The sequence below is a fragment of the Nanorana parkeri genome, unplaced genomic scaffold (genome assembly GCF_000935625.1).
Source record: "Nanorana parkeri isolate BGI_ZX_2015 unplaced genomic scaffold, ASM93562v1 scaffold463, whole genome shotgun sequence".
Taxonomy (NCBI): Eukaryota; Metazoa; Chordata; class Amphibia; order Anura; family Dicroglossidae; genus Nanorana; species Nanorana parkeri.
The window spans coordinates 1,159,602-1,167,318 of record NW_017306731.1 but is presented as its reverse complement, the minus strand read 5'-3'; positions in this window follow the sequence as shown (position 1 = coordinate 1,167,318).

Below are 7,717 nucleotides of genomic sequence, written 5' to 3'. Positions count from 1 at the left end.
GCCAGCTGTCACTCACGCAGCTGGGCGGATCCCGTCATCTACGTCGGGATCCGCTCCAGGTGCGGGTAACGGGCTTAGGGTAACGGGAGGACGCTAGTTTGTGTCCTCCCGTTACCCTAAGGAGAACTATGGGGAATAACACTGACCCCATAGTTCTCCTTTTAATATTGAACCCTACGGACTAAGACTGGGATGCCATTAAAGTTAATGTGCGTTTAAAGGCAGGCGTCCGGGCCCGGATTCCCTACAAGGCCACCAAGGCCCGGCTGCAGGGCGCAGAGGGGCGGCAGCGGTGTCCTTGTGGCGAAGTTCCGGGTGCCGTCTGGTGAGTTGCCCTCTCTACATTTAGTCCTGCTTTGGACAAGCAGGACTAAATGTAGAGTGAGGGAAGCCGATTTAAATAAGTAAATAAGATAAATAAAATCTAAAAATAATTAAATTGATAAAAAATAATTAAATAAAAATTTAAAAAATAAGAAATAAATAAAAAGTGTAAAAAAAATAAAGAAACAGTAAAACAAATTTTTTAAACTAACCCTGCCACCCTGCCATCTGGTTGCCATTCTCCATTGATGGGAAGGGGGGGGTTGGCGGGGGCGTAGTGCGGAACCTGGCATTGGGGCAGCAGGGAGAGTAAATCCGGCCCTGCAGGCGTCCCAATACCTTTGGCAATATAGTGGGTATATATGTGTGGGGGAGGGAGAGAGAGAGAATGAATCGGTTCCTATGCAGTCAAATTGGATTTTTCTGACTTCCACCTCCTGGGAAATAAGTGAGATGTGCCCCTTCTTTTTCTTCAGAAATAAGGATCATGCTATTCTGAATTTTGAGACAAAGTACTGCAGAAACAGACAGCAAGTTCACTGAGGTTCCTCATTAAACTCTTCTATATTTCACCTTCCTCGCCTGACTCTCCATAGGTTTAATTGATCTTGGCGGTCTGGATAGATCATCTGATTTTTTTCCAGTCATGTTTCATTAAAAAGCAATTTTCTCTTTTTTTTTCTTTCATTGGTAAGAAGTAAAGTAACTAATGAGCAAGATTTCAGGTATGACAAGAATCCTCAGGCTGAAGTGCAGGAACCTGAAGTACTTATATATTATTTATATAGCTAGTAGTTTAATTGCTCGTCCGAAGAACATATATTGCTGTATAGTGAACATCTTTTAGGAGAATTATGTCATACTTATGCAGATTACAGTTCTTTTAATTCCTTTGCTGTGTCTACATGTAGGGGCAACACCCAACCTTCAAGGCTGCTAGATATTTTCTGGATATTGAATGGCTGAGATGAATGATTTGGTCAGCCGATGACCTTATTAGAGCACATATGCAGCAAATACATATACTTTTTTGTCAGATATAACTTCACCTGCTCCAAATGGTCTTCTTTGGCTAGAATTGTTTGTGTGATTGTGATAGGGGCAATAGAGAGATATAACAGGGTCTACATTAGCAGTAGGCAGCTGGGGATCACAAGTCAAGTAGCTCCTCCAAACAGGAGTACTGGTATAATTTTGAGGTTTATAACGTCTGTTAAGGTCCCTATTGTCACGCTTTTTCTCTTTTTTTTCATGTATATTTTGTGTTTATTTCCTGTCTTATTTCTCGTCTATTATTTTTATCTTTTATTATTGTAAATGGGTGGTTGCAGGCTCGATAGTGAGTGGTGCCTCTGTGGCTATAACTTTTAATTCACTCCCCAATAGCGGCACAGGGTTATTACTTACCTGCTGCTACTGCGCATGCGCCAAGTGTTGGCGCCATTTTGGGTTATCCACAAGACTCTTCACTAGCCCCAGAGCAGATCTGGCATTTAGTGACTGTACTGCTAGTCATCTTTAACCTGCAGCGATCTTTGCAGATATCAACAATCTGCTCCCAGCACAGAAAGTCTCCCTTCCCTAATAACCTATTTGTGGCTCCTGCATGTCTCATTAACTGTTGAAAAAAGCCACAAATATTTTTTTAGTGATGGGATGCAGAGCTTTCCAGTGTGAGTAGTTTTGTCCAAATGTGGTTGAACTGCGGTGGAGTTCATGAAGGTGTAACAATGACTTTATAGCAGGGGTGGACAAATGAATCTGGAATTCAGGAGTCATTGTGTCCCTTAAAGGAGCCAGCAGTACCTGGGAAGCTACTGCAGTGCAGGTAAGGAAAGACAGCCAGGAGAGAGAAGAGGCAACCAAGAGAGAGGGCTGATTTTTTCGTTGGTAGATCTCATTGAGCTCGCCATTTGAAAAGTAGATCTCCAGATGAAAAATTGTGGGCACCCCTGATCTAAGGTTTCATTATAAAAAATATAATCTAAAAGATTTCATTACAATCACCTCTACATGGTATGCAGGGATCAATATTAACTGTTAAGTATTAGCTAGTTAGCAACATCCAGATCATATATTGTAGTGTTGACGAATTCTTCCTATATACTAAAGCTGTAGACCTGCAGTTGTCTGCAGGATAGGGATTTACTCTTGTAAAAATTCCAGCAGTCATAAACACATAGCTCCTAGACCAAATAGCTGTTCTTTAACTTTATCTCAAAGTGCAAATGGCACATTCCAACACTACGTATGCAATTGGCATGTTTAACTGGCACGTGTCCAGGCCCAGATGGGTATTTTCCAGAATCCCTTCATTTTTCCCTTTGTCAAAGCAGAGGTGTAACCATACACGAATAGCTGTAACACTAGTCTCATCCTTTGCTGGCTGGCAACTTCCATTAAGACTGTTAAAGATAATGTTTAGCGTTTTCTTTATATGCTTTCATTATATATTATGTTCAGGAGTAAAAATGCAGCATGCAAATGTAATGCATTTCTTATAAATCAGGTAACTATTAAATATTTTTCACATTTATTACTTGTAGCTAGCAGGTGGTGCACTTCAAACAAGAACAGGAGCTTCATCCAGCTCACTACACATGTGCTGTTATGTAGACCTAAAGATCAAGAGAGATCAGGTTATACAGTGTGCAGAAAGTGTAACAGAGGAGGGGCACATTTCCTGCCACTCTCCTAGCAGAGGCAGGGCCATCAGGATTAGTTGTTCCCTGCATATTTGTCATGGATGCAACCTGTATTAAAGTGATCTTGTAATAGAGAGAAAGCTTCAAGCGGGTATGAAAGTGCAGGTACCCAAAGGTCCAAGCACCTACCTGCTGCAGCTCTTCTTATCCCAGCTCTGCACAAATGCAGGTTGTTCTGAATTGGGAACGTTTTGACACTTCTAGGTAGTGTCAGGGCCTGCCCACTCACTACCACTCTCCTGCAATTATATCGGCCTATCATTTTAATGGGCGGGCTTATTGGCCAATAGGAATTTCTAGGAGGCTGGCAGGGGTCGTCAAGTTCCGTAACTACCAGGAAGTGCCGTAGGTTTGCAAGATTTTCATCACGTTTCTGAACAGCTGGCTTCAAATTTCTCAAATCCACTTCCTTGAGTCAAGTACAAGGTCACAGTCTCCAGCAACTGTCCATCTGCTAGCTTGGAGAAGGGAAGAGTAAGAAGGGAGGATGGAGGAGAGGTGAGTGGCTCGTTTTCAATCGTCGATTTTAATCGACTTAATCGATTAACTGTTGCAGCTCTATGGCTTACCTTGCTGTGTTTGTGCCAGTGTGTTTGTGGAGACAAACACAGCTTACTATCACACACAAGGGTGGCTCCATAGGACCCTGCAAGGGGCTTTTAAACATCAAGGGGCAGCATCCATTGTTCGTGATCTAATCAGCATTTGAAATAGCTTAAAAACATTTTAATTATCACTTTAAGGTTTCCATCTTTAAAACACCTAACTCACAGGAGAATATACACTATATGGTGGGATAAGAAATTGCTCAATATCTGATATCCATGTGGGCCTGCTTACCCTATAAATGTACAACGTCTATTAATGAGGGGATAGCGTGTTTTTAATGGGATTATGATATGTTTATCCATTTTCAGAATTTACATTATATGTCTATAATTATGAATTCAGTGCCCTGAAGCAGCTTTTTTTAAGTGTTATTTATTAATATTTTTTGCATGTGGGAAATAAAGTGTTTTTACTCTGCTAATTGTAATTATGGATATTTGAATGATTTCTTATCCCATCATATATATTTGCCTGTGAGTGAGGTGTTTAACAGGTGGACACCTTATGCAAGAAACAAATGGCAGCGTTATATGTATATAAAGTATCTCTATAACACATATGGATTCATGTAGATAGGTATATGTTGGGATCTAGCCAGGCCACTATTGGTTTCCCCTTTTTGTATTATATGTTTTTATGTAAAACCAGCCGTTTTTTTATGGATGATTTAAAAGATTATTTCTTAATCGTACAGTACAGGACACATGATAATCTTGACAACTTGGCTATATATCATACCAATCCTCAAGATTATCCTGTGTCGTGTCCTGTATTGTACGCCAAGAAAAGGATTTTACAAGTAAGTTAAAAAAAAATCATATGTTTATAAACTAGTAAACTTTTAAAAAACTGACAATATTGAAAAAATATTTACCGTATTTGCCGGCGTATAAGGCGACTGGGTGTATTAGACGAGCCGCTAATTTTCCAGTTAAAACATAGGTTTTGGGATATACTCGTCGTATAAGACTACCCCACTTCCGAGGCTTCATATTTCCTTCTTCTTGCTGGAGATATGATGGGGTCTTGTCTACCAGCCATTTTGTTTAAATGCACCCACTAATCTGTCAGCCCGCTGGATGTGTGGTAATACTGTGTGTACGGTAGCTTCGGCTACATAGAGTATACCGCGCTGAGCCAATCACAGCGAGCGATGTATTCTATTAATGAATACAAAGCCTGCTCGGATTGGCAGAGGTTGTGTACATCGATCGCTGTGATTGGCTCAGCGCGGTATACTGTATGTAACCGAAGCTACCATACATACAGTATTACCGCGCATCCAGCGGTCTGACAGATTAGGGACGTTCGCTTCGGGCCAGTTGGCCCAAACGAACTAAAGGTTCGCATTGTATACCCCACGTATTAGACGACCTCCGATTTTCGGGGGATGTTTTTAAGTATAAAAAGTCGTCTTATACGCCGGCAAATACGGTAAGTTTCTCTATAACATACACTGCCTGTCCAAAAAAAGTCACCACTTGGATTTAGCCAACCAAATAGGTCAGAGCCTTCCATTGGATAATAGGTCTAGGTTCAGCAATGTTATGTGGCCAAACAATACCTGAATATAACCTGAATATACTGATTTGACCAGGTTTTCCCATCAATTGATTTTTTCTTCCCTGATGGCACGGACATATTCCAAGATGACAATGCCAGGATTCATTGGGCTCAAATTGTGAAAGAGTGGTTCAGGGAGCTTGAGACATTATTTTCACACATGACTTTACAAGACTTTACGAAGTGGTCTGACTCTCCCATCATCACTACAAGATCATGTTGAAAAATTAATGCAACTCTGGAGGGAAATAAATGTTGTGACATTGCATAAGCTTATCGAAATGATGCCACGGTGACTGTGTGCGGTAATCTATGCTAAAGGTGGTCCAACAAAATATTAGAGTGCGTGACTTTTTTTGGACAGGCAGTATAGGTAACATGCATGAGATTGCCTGTTCTCATCCAGAGTTTCTTCCGGTATTTTACTTGGATGATGTTCATATGTGGAGTATAAACAGTGATCATTACCTTAATCTTATCATTACTCGGGCGTTAACGTGCAACTGAAGTAAAAACTTTCTTTTTGTTTTGAATAGAGTGGAGAGGGATTAGAACACCGGTTAGGTTTTTATTGCTGTCTGTGTCTCAATTAGGGAGATTCACCAACAGTATTTGCTCTGGTCATCGTTTTCACTAAACTTCTCCCCAATCGGACACAGGGGGCAAGAAAAGCTGACAAGGTTTATTATAACCCTCCCTTATCCTATCCAAAACTAAAACTAAAACGTTTTTTTTCATCAGTTCTACATTGTAGGAAACCTCTGCTGACAGAAACATGGCGGCTGCCATTGCCGACCTGAAACTCAGAATGAAGTCCAAACTCCTGATCTTCATACAGTGACTCAGAATTTGCTCAAGCCATTGATTCAGCATGACAGCCAGGCAACTGGCTTTTATTTCAGAAGGAGAGGTCAGCAATGACAACCTCCATACTTCCTCATTTACAGGTTCTAATAAACCACACACTACGGACTAGTAAATAGTGGACTATGTACAGCTAGCCAGTCTAGTAGTATCTCTATTTACTCAGAGACATTGTTAGTTTAGATGACTAAAAAGTTCTGCAGATAGACATTAATTTACTAAAAAAAAAGGTTTAGTATGTTGATGAAATTTTTACCTAGCATAGTTTTTCATGTCGTGATCTTTCCACAGAAAACCCAATCATGTGCAATGAAAAACATGCTTGTAATGAGCTTCATCTCATTCACTAAGCTAAGGGAAAATCCTTTTGCAGAGTAAAATCACTTTGCTAAGTGAACAGTCTAAGCTCCTTTAGCAAATCGGCACAAATATCTCTTTGCTCCCATTGGTGATGAACCTGGGCTTAGTGCAAACCCAGTTCACCTGAGTTCTTCCAAGTCCGCTCAGAACTGGCATTGCCACCACCTCCTACCAACCCAGTCAGTTGCAGGGAGTCACATTCCCTGGCCCAAAGCTAAATGTCACAAAGGGTCGCAACTACCACCACTGATTGGGTCAGGAGGAGGGGGTGACGGTCACGGTTTTGACCAGGGAGGATTGGGTAATCTTGGCCGAACTGGGTTTGTATCTAATTCACAGGCCATATATGAACTGTTAGTGTTAAGTTGCCTTGATCAGTTCAGTTGTTAATGTGATGGAAAGCTTGCTGCAAATTGCCCACACGCATGGCATAATATGAAAGCAGGACTTTAAGTGTTGTCCTGACCCTTGCATGAGAAATAAGATTGTCCTTGCCACCAAATTGCCTGATATAGACTGCAGCTATTTCTACAGAATTCTGTCTCTGAGTGACTTCATATCGTTATCATCAGTAGACATGATCAGGAAATGAGCAGACATTGGCTTTCAGAGTGAACGTGCAGAAACACACATCGAGTGGTCACTTTCAGCGTAGCCCACAGTTGTGTCACTCGGTTTGCAATAATAATCCAAATTGATTTAAGAATTGTGTTCTGTTTATATAACTTGCTTTTCTAAAATAGTTTAAAAACATTAACTACTTAAGAAAAACTGCAATAACAGGCATAAATATATATTTTATATTTATTTGGTATATTGTATATTATAGGCAGACCACTAAAATCAGTAAGAGGCAACTCAGTTTAGCTGTTTTATGAGTTGAAGTAGAACTATGGCCTCCCAATGATAAAAAGTTTGTTTTGCAGCACTTAATTATAAATGCATCTGCACTTATAGTTGTCTCTTGGTCCCCCCTGCAAAGTCCCCAAATACCTGCCAGTGAAGTCCACCTAATGCAGCTTCTTGTGATGGGGTGGCAACAATGCTGCACTGCTCCTGAATTCAGAGCAGAGTTGTCACTCTTATGTAGGCTGTGCTTGCTTGCACTACAATGGGATGACATGATGTTACAGAGAACATGGTTATCATGATTGTTACTGCCGATTTGCAATCCTGTAGCTTGTCAATCAGCACCTGGCCACACCTAGTCCGCCCACTGCTTTCTTGATTGACAGCACTGCCTCTGTTGCTGAAACCCCCCATTGTGAGCTGCAGTGTCGGGGAGGGGGGAG